Raw genomic sequence first — 12,284 nt, forward strand, 5'->3', positions numbered from 1 at the left:
AAGAGACCCTCGTTCTTGTGATAAGTAGGGGTTGTAATGGTCGTACCATCATTATGTATAGACATATATGAAGTTGTAGAGGAGAGGAAGGACTTACAGCTCTAAAATCACATCACTGATGGCTGGATTAACTTGTCCTGCTGTGCCGACCCCCATTACGAGAGACATCCAGCAGAGAAGGTATTGATCTACATGTGTGTGTGTATGTGTTATGAATCCGTAGGTATCAGTTTGTATGGGTATTACAGTGTATATACAATGCAATATGCCTTGTGTTAAAAGAAAATTTTAACTGTGTAATGTGCATATACAATGACAAAGGGAAAAAGAATGCTAGAAATCTAAAAATGTTAAGCAAATAATCTAAATCTAAAAACTTAAAATGAAAATATTGCATTGACTAACCCACTCCTGTGTTTTCTTGGCTGAGCGCTTAGGATCATTGTCTTGTTGGAAGATAAATCTTCAGCCCAGTCTGAGGTACTGAGCACTCTAAATAAGATTTTAATTAGAGATGAGCGAAATTTAGAAAAATTTGATTCGGCCGATTTGCCAAATTTTCCGAAAAAGTTTGTTTCAATACAATTTTTTTTGTGTGGAATCTATATTAAAAAAGGCTATTTCTAGCCTACATACAGCCTCAATAGGGGTATAGAACACTTTTCTGTGTTATAAAACGCATATGAAGTGTGCTGGGGTAGTGAAATAATACTGTTATTCAGAAAAGCATGCAGATTACCGGCATCGCTTTTAGAATTACTGCCGCACAGCAGCACAATGACAGAGCCTGGTGGTGGCATCAGTGTGAGGAGACCATATAGTGACTGAATGACACAGCGTGGATGTGTAGGCAGCATGAGGAGACCATATAGTGGCTGAATGGCACAGCGTGGAGGTGTTGGCAGCATGGGGACAACATATAGTGGCTGAATGACACAGCTTGGATGAGGCTAAAGCATGAGGACACCATATAGTGGCTGAATGAAACAGCATGGAGGCGTTGGCAGCATGAGGAGACCATATAGTGGATGAATGGCACAGCCCAGAGTTGCCAGCAGCATGAGTAGGCACTAGGCCTTCACAATCCCTAAGATTAAAAGATGAATTTAGAAATTTAAACTGAAGATTTTGGATAGCGGGTGCTACCTATGATAAAATTTGAATTTCCCAGACCCAGGCCCAGCAGCGCCATTAGTACACCATATATTGCCTGAATGAAACAGCCTGGAGTTGGCTGATGCAAGAGTACTGTCAGGCCCAAGGCCTGATTATTAAAATCCTATATGTGTATTATAATTATAACTGTGTGATGTATTATCCAAGCCATGGGTGAGAGGTCATTCAGACTGTGTTTTTGTGTATTGCATTTTATTGGGGGGTCTGGCTGTTTGTTTACATCTCATTTGAAGTCAAAGGCTTTTTTGAAGTCATGCACTCTGGTCCCATCATATAATCAAACAGATAAGGGGCCAGGAAGAGAGAAGACCCCCTGGTGGGATAAGAGGGGAGGGGGAATGGAGTCTCCCTTCCAAAAAGGCAGATATATAATATTTAACAATGCTAGACTTAGAGTGTTCAAGGCTGTCCAACAAGCTGACAAGACCATCTTTTATATATTTTGTAACTGTATGTCATTTGTTTCTGTATTTTTATATAGTCAGCACTGTGATACCTTTTATCAGATTAAATGTTTAATTAATCAGCTCTGGTGTTTGATCTCTAAATATAGGAGCTCACCTTTCTGAAGGAGGCTCTGGTAAAACATGTTTATCTAAGGGTTAATTTGGTGACTTGCTGGGACTTGTAGTGGATACCCAGAGGTCTGGCGGCTTTAACCCTTGCACCATCCCACTCTCTCTGGACCGATAGGGTGTGATCGTGACAACTGGTGGCAGCGTCGGGATATATTTAGAGATTTTTAGTGCTTGCTGGATTTTACCTGTAGGGAAATCTTAGCACTAAAAAGAAATTGCATACATATCCTTGTGTGTAAATTCCAAAGACAAAGCTCAGTGCTGGTTTAAAAGACATACAAAAAGAGTGCAAGACAGTTCTGTCCTCCCCATCTCCTGTTTTACCTCCTCTGTCTCATCTCGGAAATATGGAGGCATATCGCAAGCAGTCCAAGCCTGCACTGGAGCTAATGTGCCAAGAAAAGGACATCCCTACTGCAGGAAAGAACAAGGAACAACTTATTGCTGATCTTGTGGAGTATGATGCCCGTGCAGAACAGCTGAGTTACATGAGACAAAGTCCTACAGCTGGAACTGCCATCCAAGGACTGATATCTCCTGGGGAATACAACATTACTCCCCATCAGGACAGTACTCCACATGAGGCCTTGGACTCTTATATGCGGACTGCCTTACAACACCTTGGGAATGTGGATGCCAATATGAAACTCCAACTGCTTCTCCAGTACCAAACTGCAGAGAGAGAGGCACGAGCTGCTGAGAGAGAGGCTCAGGCACGAGCCACAGAAAGAGAGGCCCAGGCACAAGCCGCAGAAAGAGAGGCCCAGGCACAAGCCACAGAAAGAGAGGCCCAGCTAAGGCATGAACTGGAGGTTCTGAGGCTGAGAGGGGATGCTTCATCCGCACGGAGTGATGTGCAGGATCAAGGAGACCACAAACCCCGCTTGAAACATTTCCCCTTGTTGGAGAAAGATGGTGATCTGGATGTGTTCCTGAGGGGATTTGAAAAGGTTTGCCGGCAGTTCCATCTACCTAAGGAACAGTGGGGACGATATCTAACCCCACGGCTGCGAGGGAAAGCTCTGGATGTGTTTGCTTCGCTTCCCATTGAGAGTGACCAGGACTATGAGGCAATAAAATCTGCCCTGCTAAAAAGTTTTAATTTGACATTTCGGAAAAAGTTTCGGACTTTGCAACAAAGTGCCACAGAAAGCTGCACTCAACATGCAGGTCAGCTAAGGACTGCATTCAGGCTATGGACTGGGGGCCTACAAGTCACTACCTATGAGGCCCTGGAGGACTTGATGGTCCTGGATCAGTTTCTCCAAACACGGAGCTTTGAAGCCAGAGAGTGGATATTGGACTGCAAGCCCAAGACAGCAACGGAAGCAGCAGAACTTGGAGATGACTTTGCCAACAACCGGGCACCAACAGCAAAGCGGGGATCTGCACAAGCTGGAGTAAGCACCTGGAGGGGAGCCACACACCCACAGAGCACCACCAGGTCAGCCGGTAAATTCTTGCCATCAGCACCAAAAGCAACAGGAGCCACATTGGGTCAGGGGGACACCCGCCGATGTTACAGATGCAACAATATTGGGCACCTGAGTGCCACTTGCTCCAACAAAAAGAATTCTCCACCAGTAGCTGGAGGACACACAGCCGTTCTTCTGGTGTCCGGATCAGCGGAGAAAAGAGCAGATAACCTGCACAATGTAACTGTGGGTGACCGGGTGGCAGTGGGTTTGCGGGATTCTGGAGCCTCCTTTACCTTGGTGCGGCCTGAAGTGGTGGATACAGAGGACATCATCCCTGGAAGAACCATGGCTTTAAAAGGAAAGAGGTGTGCGGCCTGCTGTGCCCATGGCTCATGTGTACCTGGATTGGGGTACAGGCAAGGGTTTGCGGGAGGTGGGGATCTCTGAGGACATCCCTGTTAATGTTCTGCTGGGGAATGATTTGGGTCGGATGCTCTGTCATTATGCTCCAGAGGACACTACCTGCACACCGGAAGGGCTAGGAGAGAGCCCTGTTCATTCTGAGGTACTGTGCGAGACTTTGGGAGACACTGTGAAATGTGGTAACTGGGAGGGGGTGCAGGGGATTGATAATTGTTTACCTGTGACTGAACCAGTAATGTTTTCCAAAAGTGAAATGGGGTGTATTGTAAAATGTGGTGACAATGCATTGCCAATGCCAAAACCTAGTGGAGATGGGCTAGGGGGAGGGGTTGGTGTGCCCCTGGTGACATGTAAGGATGAGGGACCAGCAGTGAGTGATATGTCCCAATCCTGTAAGCCTAAGAAGGAGGAGGGAAGTAGTGATAGCCCTGTGTATGATGCCTGTATTTTTATGTCTAGAACTGAGGGGGAGGAAGGTAAACCCCAGGGAAGCATATCAATGGTGGCAGTGGTAATGCGTCAGCAGCATGCCAGGGCTGCAGCTTTAAAAGGAAGGGAGGATGGTGATGCAAGGGGCAAACTGTGACTTGCAAGCCCCAGCAGAGGAAGGTGGAAATGCTAGTTCACCTGGGGGAAATGTGCTCCCTGATACCACGAGATGGGGGGAGGGAAATGAGCATTTCCGGGAAGCTCTGCATTGTGACCCTTCCCTTGAAGGGCTGAGACAACGGGCTGAACATACAGGTGTTGACACAGATGGGCATCGGGTATATTGGGAAAATGATATCTTGTACTGGGAGTCCCTTTCCAAAGGCATGCTAGGGGCCCAGGAGAGAGATAGGCAGTTAGTGGTTCCTTGGGAGTACAGGAAAGAACTGCTGAGGTTGGCCCATGAGACCCCCCTGGCAGCACATTTGGGAGTGGCCTATCCGGTCATAGAGAAGGAATGCCTAGCTGTGGTCTGGGCTTTGCAAAAATTATAGCCATACCTGTATGGCAGGGATTTTACTGTCATAACTGATCACAACCCTCTACATTTTTTGGACAGAGTGTCCAGTAACAATGGCACCTTGAAACAAATGCTAAAAACATTTGTAGAATCGAAGGGCAGAGACTGGGGAAAGTATTTACTCCATCTGTTATTTGCTTACAGGGAGGTACCCCAAGAGTCTACAGGTTTCTCGCCCTTTGAGTTATTGTATGGTCGCAAAGTGCAGGGACCCCTAGATTTAGTTAGAGGAGAATGGGAAGGGGGGCTACATGCCCCTGAGACTTCTGTGGTGGAGTATGTTCTGAGATTCAGGGACAAGATGCAGACATTGACTGGGCTGGTACATGACAACCTCACAGCAGCACAGTCCAGGCAGAAGTACTGGTATGATCGCAATGCAAGGGACTGGGTCTATGAAGTGGGACAGAAGGTAATGGTTCTGAACCCCATCAGGCAGAATAAGTTGCATGCTGCCTGGGAGGGTCCCTTCCCCATTCTGCAGCGCCTAGAACCCACCACATATGTAGTTGCCCTTGATGAAAAAGGTCAGAGGCAGAGACAATATCACATTAATATGGCATACTATGACCCTGAGAAGGTGGTACTCAGTGTATGTAGTGCACTAGAGGAAGGGCTGGGTAGTGATCCCCTACTAGACCTAGTGGAGGAAGCTAAGATCCAGAGATCCCTTCAGGATGTGGAGATCCATCCACAGCTCTCAGATGAAAGGAGGAGGCAGCTTAACCATGTACTAGGCCCCTTCAGTGCCATCTTTGCCTGGGAATGCAGGGCCTGTGGTGTCAAGAAAATAAATAGATGGTTAAGGGAGTCAGATCTATCAGCCTGGCCAGGCAAGATCTCTCTGTCCCCATCTTAAGGGGGAGGTGTGAGGCCCAAGGCCTGATTATTAAAATCCTATATGTGTATTATAATTATAACTGTGTGATGTATTATCCAAGCCATGGGTGAGAGGTCATTCAGACTGTGTTTTTGTGTATTGCATTTTATTGGGGGGTCTGGCTATTTGTTTACATCTCCTTTGAAGTCAAAGGCTTTTTTGAAGTCATGCACTCTGGTCCCATCATATAATCAAACAGATAAGGGGCCAGGAAGAGAGAAGACCCCCTGGTGGGATCAGAGGGGAGGGGGAATAGAGTCTCCCTTCCAGAAAGGCAGATATATAATATTTAACAATGCTAGACTCAGAGTGTTCAAGGCTGTGCAACAAGCTGACAAGACCATCCTAAGAACAGCTGGAACTCACTCATGGACTGCTATATCATCATGCTGTAAGAACTTCATCTTTTGTTTTCTGAACTTGCCTTGCAAAACTCTTTTATATATTTTTGTAACTGTTTGTCATTTGTTTCTGTATTTTTATTTAGTCAGCACTGTGATACCTTTTATCAGATTAAATGTTTAATTAATCAGCTCTGGTGTTTGATCTCTAAATATAGGAGCTCACCTTTCTGAAGGAGGCTCTGGTAAAACATGTTTATCTAAGGGTTAATTTGGTGACTTGCTGGGACTTGTAGTGGATACCCAGAGGTCTGGCGGCTTTAACCCTTGCACCATCACACTCTCTCTAGTGTCTTAGCTGGACCGATATGGTGTGATCTTGACAAGTACACACCAGGGCTTCACAATCCCTAAGAAAAAGCACAACAATCTTTGACATTTTTTGAAGAAGATTTTGGATAGCGGGTGCTACCTATGAGAAAATGTGAAATTCCCAGACCCAGGCCCAGCAGCGCCATCAGTAAACCGTATATTGCCTGAATGACACAGCCTGGAGTTGGCTGATGCATGAGGAGATCATTGAAATGTCTGATTTTTGTAATTTGAAATTAAAATGAAACTTTGAGTGGCCCGGACCCCTTCGCGTGGGTACGAAGGACCAAATCCAACAAGCCCCCACAGCAACATCAGTAAACCATATATTGCCTGAATGACACAGCCTGGAGTTGGCTGATGCATGAGTACACAGCAGGGCTTCACAATCCCCCCCAAAAAACACAACAATTTTAGAATTTTTTTTAAACAATTTTGGACAGCGGGTTCTACCTATGAGAAAATTTGAAATTCCCTGACCCAGGCCCCACAGCAGCTTCAGTAAACCCTATATTGTCTGAATGACACAGCCTGGAGTTGGCTGATGCATGAGGAGACCATTGAAATGTCTGATTTTCTAATTTGAAATTTAAATCAAACTTTGAGTGTCCCGGACCCCAGCGTGTGGGTACGAAGGACCAAATCCAACAAGCCCCCACAGGGCTCGTGTGGCCGCGAGATGTAGGCGCAACGTCTCCATTGCCCTGACCGGCCATTGTTTCCAAGACTTTTCGCCTAGGCAAACCATGTGAAGAACAGTGTGACACCGCCGGGCCCTGCACACATGGTATGCTGAAGGGCCACTGAGACTTGACCGGGCAGTGGAGGCTTAGGACACAGTGGAGGATGTGGAGGCGTAGTCGCACACTGTCACAGGACCAACAGGCTGACAGAGTGTAGCAGGAAACAGCATGAGTACACACCAGGGCTTCACAATCCCTAAGAAAAAACAACCATTTTTGAAATATTTGAAGAAGATTTTGGATAGCGGGTGCTACCTATGAGAAAATGTGAAATTCCCAGACCCAGGCCCAGCAGCGCCATCATTAAGCCATATATTGCCTGAATGACACAGCCTGGAGTTGGCTGATGTATGAGGAGACCATTGAAATGTCAGATTTTTTAATTTGAAATTGAAATCAAACTTTAAGGGGCCCGGACCCCATTGTGTGGGTACGAAGGACCAAATTGAACAAGCCCCCACAGCAACATCAGTAAACCATATATTGCCTGAATGACACAGCCTGGAGTTGGCTGATGCACGAGTACACAGCAGGGCTTCAGAATCTCCCCCAAAAACACAACAATTTAAAAAAATTTATGAAGATTTTGGATAGCGGGTGCTAACTATGAGAAAATTTGAAATTCCCAGACCCTGGCCCCACAGCGGCATCAGTAAACCATATAATGCCTGAATGACACAGCCTGGAGTTGGCTGATGCATGAGGAGACCATTGAAATGCTGATTTTTTTATTTGAAATTTAAATCAAACTTTGAGGGGCCCGGACCCCAGTGTGTGGGTACGAAGGACCAAATCCAACGAGCCCCCACAGGGCTCATGTGGCTGTGAGATGTAGGCGCAACGTCTCCATTGCCATTTTTTTTTTTTTTTTTTACCTTTGTTTTAGAACAAGCGCATATCAAAGAGTCCAGAAGACTCTATAATGCAAGACGGTGGACCACAAAGACATTCTTCTCTAAAGTAATGTTTTCTGAAATAAAGAAGCAGAGCTCATCCCTCTCCGTATTATTTTTGACAATTTTAATAAAAAAAATCACACACAACAAGCGTTCAATGGTGTAATGGTTATTATTCTGGAAAATTCAAGTTTATTACTGAGAAAATTATGATAAAATAAAAAAAAAAAAAACAGTACCCAAGAGGGTTTAATAACTCCATACATTGCACCATAAATGTTGAAATTTTAATTAAGCATGTATGTATCTATTTCACAAATCGTAAAATTAAATGCCCAAGCCCAGAAGCATCATGAAGACAGGTAGTCCCTGAAAGACACAGGAGAAGTCAGGAGTAGGCATCAGCAGTATCCAAGAGGCTTTCATAACCCCTTACGTAGCATGATCAATCGCGAGATCGAGCAATAGCAGGTGTGTGATGCCCTCAGATGTCCGGGGCTGCACGCACGCTACACTGAACGGACCAGCGTCTGTCTATCTTTCACCGACAAATGTGGGTAACCCGCTCAACCCCGTTCGTGATAGGGATCACCGATTGGATGGTTTAGTGAGTTGCTCTGCTTGGCCCTGGTGGGGTAGGCGACGGCCCTGCCAGAGCGCCGAGAATTTAAAGATCATTGTTGAAATTAGCATTAAGCATGTATTAGCTACTGTGAAACTTCCAAAAATTAAAGGCCCAAGGCCAGAAGCATCAGTGAGGCAAGAAGTACCTGAAAGACACAGGATGAGTCAGGAGCAAACATTTGCAGTACTCAAGAGGGTTTCATAGCCCTTTCACTAAAGATCAATGTTGAAATTTGCATTAAGCATGTATTTAGCTACTGCTAAACATCCAAAAATTAAAGGGCCAAGGCCCGAAGCATCTGTGAGGCAAGTAGTTCCTGAAAGACACAGGATGAGCAAGGAGCAGGCATTCGCAGCACCCAAGAGGGTTTCCTAACCTCTTACATGTAAATATCAATGTTGAAATTTGCATTAAGCATGTATTTAGCTACTGCTTAACATCCAAAAATTAAAGGGCCAAGCATCTGTGAAGCAAGTAGTTCCTGAAAGACACAGGATGAGTCAGGAGCAGGCATTCGCAGTACCAAAGAGGGTTTCATAACACTAATTGATAACCCAAGAGGGTTTCATAACCATAATTAGGAAGTGTTGGTGTAGCAGCATGGTCAATCTACTCTGAGGCATCTGGCATTGGTGGCTGGAAATCCTGGCTGATCCATCCCTGATTCATCTTGACAAACATCAGTCTCTCCATATTTTAGTGGACAAACGAGTTCGCCTTGGGGAGACTGTGGCCCCGGCCACACTAAACACACACTACTGGCCAGGCATGACAGCTTTTCCAGGGCAAACTCTGCTAGTTGCGGCCATAAATCAAGTTTGACAGCCCAGAAGTCCGGCGGATCTTCAATGTTTGTTAGCATGGCAATATCAAGATATGCCACCACCTGCTGGTTCAGGTCCTGCTCCATGTCTACCTGCTGCTGATGAGTTGCTTCACTATGCGAGTGAAGAAAGCTACTCATCAGCGACTGTAGACTCAGGCTGCTGCTGATTGAGCTGGTACTGCTCCTGCCACCCCTCCCAGCAGCCATGACAGTGGAAGGAGAGCGTAGAGGGCCCCTCGAGTCAGACCTGTGAGTGGATGGGCCATGTGGCCGATAGGCATTGGCCAACTGACTACGTAGGATCTCTCTGTAGTAGGTCAGTTTGTCTTCCCTCTCAGTGGGTGTAAAAAAGGCCCCCATTCTGGGACGGTAGCGAGAGTCCAATAAGGTGGAGATCCAGAACTCATTCCGCTTATGAATTTTGACAATTCGGGGGTCACTACGCAAGCAACTGAGCATGCATCGTGCTATTTGCGCCAGTGACTCGGAGGGACTACCTTCCTCCATCTCCACTGCATACTACCACGATGTGTCTGGGTCCTCTGTCTCGCCTTCCTCATAACCCTCCAGCTCCTATGACTGCTTCTGCTCCTCCTCTCCTGTCCGATGACTAGAAACACCGGCCATCTCATCCAACCTAAACTGTGCTCCGCTCTGCCCCTCATCCTCCTCCTCCAGTTCAGCCCCCACAGGGCTCATGTAGTCTTGAGATGTAGGCGCAACATATCCATTGCCGTGATCAGCCATCGTTTCAATCATTTGTTGTAGGAAATGTAGGAGTGGAATTACGTCGTTCATGGTGTAATCCAGTCAATTTACAAATAATGTGGCTTCCTCAAAGGGCCTCAGCAAACGGCAGGTGTCACGTATTAGCTGCCACTGGTTCACATTGAAGTTACACAGGGGAGTAGTCCTATCTGCTTGGATCATCAAAAAATCGGTGATGGCTTTTCTTTGTTCGTATAGTCTGTCCAACATATGGAGGGTGGAATTCCAACGTGTGGCAACGTCACAAATAAGACTATGTTGTGGGATAGCGTTCTGACGCTGCAGCTCAAGGAAGGTGTGCTTGGCGGTGTACGAGTGGCTGAAGTGCATGTACAGTTTCCTTGTCATTTTCAGGATGTTTTGCAAATGGGGTGAAGACTTGAGTAAGTGCTTGACAACCAGATTCAACACGTGTGCCATGCAGGGCGCCTGTTTCACACTTCTTGTCGCAGCTCGGACACGATGTTCTTCCCATTGTCAGTCACCATGGTTCCAATTTCCAGATTTCATGAAGTAAGCCATACTCGGATTTCTTTACGAAAGAATTTTAGCAGTTCCTCCCCTGTGTGACTCCGTTCGCCAAAGCAAACCATGTGAAGAACAGCTTGACACCGCCGTGCCCTACACACATTATACGATGAAGGGCCACCGAGATTTGGATGCGCAGTGGAGGCAAAGGACACGGTGGAGGTTGAGGAGGCGGCGTCGCACACTGTAACAGGACCAACTGCCTGAGAGCGAGAGCGTGGAGGAGGAAGCAGTGTGACCGGTCCAAGTTGCTGTTGTGGATGTGCAGGAACCACATTTACCCAGTGGACCATAAAAGACAAGTACTGTCCCTGCCCGTAGGTACAGCTCCACATGTCGGCGCTGCCGTGCACTTTTTAACATACCGACAGGCTCAAGGACTGGCCCACCTTCTCTTGTACAAACTTATGCAGGGCTGGTACTGCCTTTTTCGCAAAAAATGACGGCTTGGGACTCCCCACCTCGGCTTGGCACAAGCCATCAATTCTCTGAAAGGTGCAGAGTCCACCACTTGAAAAGGGAGGGACTGCAGCACCAGCAACTTGGACAGGAGCACATTCAACTTCTGTGCCGTTGGATGAGTGGGCGCATACTGTTGTCTCTTGGACATGGCTTTGCCGATGGATTGTTGGCGGAATGGCTGACTAAAAGCAGGAGAAACAGGAGCATCTGGAGCGACAGAAGGAGGGTTTGACACACAGCTCTCTTTAGCTGAGGTGGTGGAGCCTTGGATGGATGAACAGGGGGCGGATGGCCACTGGGTGATGCAGCAGGCTGGACCACTACATTGGAGCCATGGTTCTCCCAGGCTGTTTTACGGTGGTGAAGCATGTGTTGACGCAGGGCCATGGTGCCGACATTGGGACCCTGGCCACGCTTCACCTTCTGCCGACAGATCTTGCATGTGGCTACGTGAACCTCCTCCGGATGCCTGATGAAAAACTTCCACACCGTCGAGTAGCTGATTTTCCCACCTACAGTCCGCACTAATTGACTGCTACTGGCGCCGTCTCCAGGAACCCCTGTTCCACTACCTCCCGGAAAGGTAGGCTGCCGCAAAGCAGGTGGTCTCCCCCGGGCACGTTTGGCTCCTGAATTTCCACTCCTGCCACCATGCTGACTGCCAACAGTGCTACCGCCTTGCTGCCTCAAGGGCAACCTGCAACTCTCTTCTCCTGATGATGATGACGCCCCTTCTGCACCCGGTTCCCAATTGCGATCGGCTTCATCATCATCAACAGGTGTGCGCACGTCACTGATGTCCTCCTCAGGTTCCCCAACAGTGTCTGCTTCAGGACCCTGAACCCTTGCAACACCACCTCCCACGTCATTCTCCGCATCACTACTTGGCCACCTAGCGGAGCAAGTGTCGCATGTCTCCTCCCCTTCTTGGCTGGGCAGTAGCTGCTGACTGTCCTCTATTAGATTGTCCTCAGTAAATAGTGGAGCTGAACCCACAGCATAAGATACTTCTCTAGGAGAGGGAACAGCATAGGACAAAGGCAATGGGAGGACAGGGACTGCTCCCGGGCCATGCCAACTGAGGGTTATGTCTGAGGAACCTGCCAACTGTTGACTGGGGGTGTCAGATGTCACTTGTGATGATGTGGATGAGCGTGTTAACCAATCGACGACGGCAGATGGGTTGCTGGTCAAGACATGACCGCTGGCTGATAACGGGAGCTCAGGCCTCTCGCTGCG

This window comes from Hyla sarda, chromosome 4, assembly GCF_029499605.1.
Source record: "Hyla sarda isolate aHylSar1 chromosome 4, aHylSar1.hap1, whole genome shotgun sequence".
NCBI lineage: Eukaryota > Metazoa > Chordata > Amphibia > Anura > Hylidae > Hyla > Hyla sarda.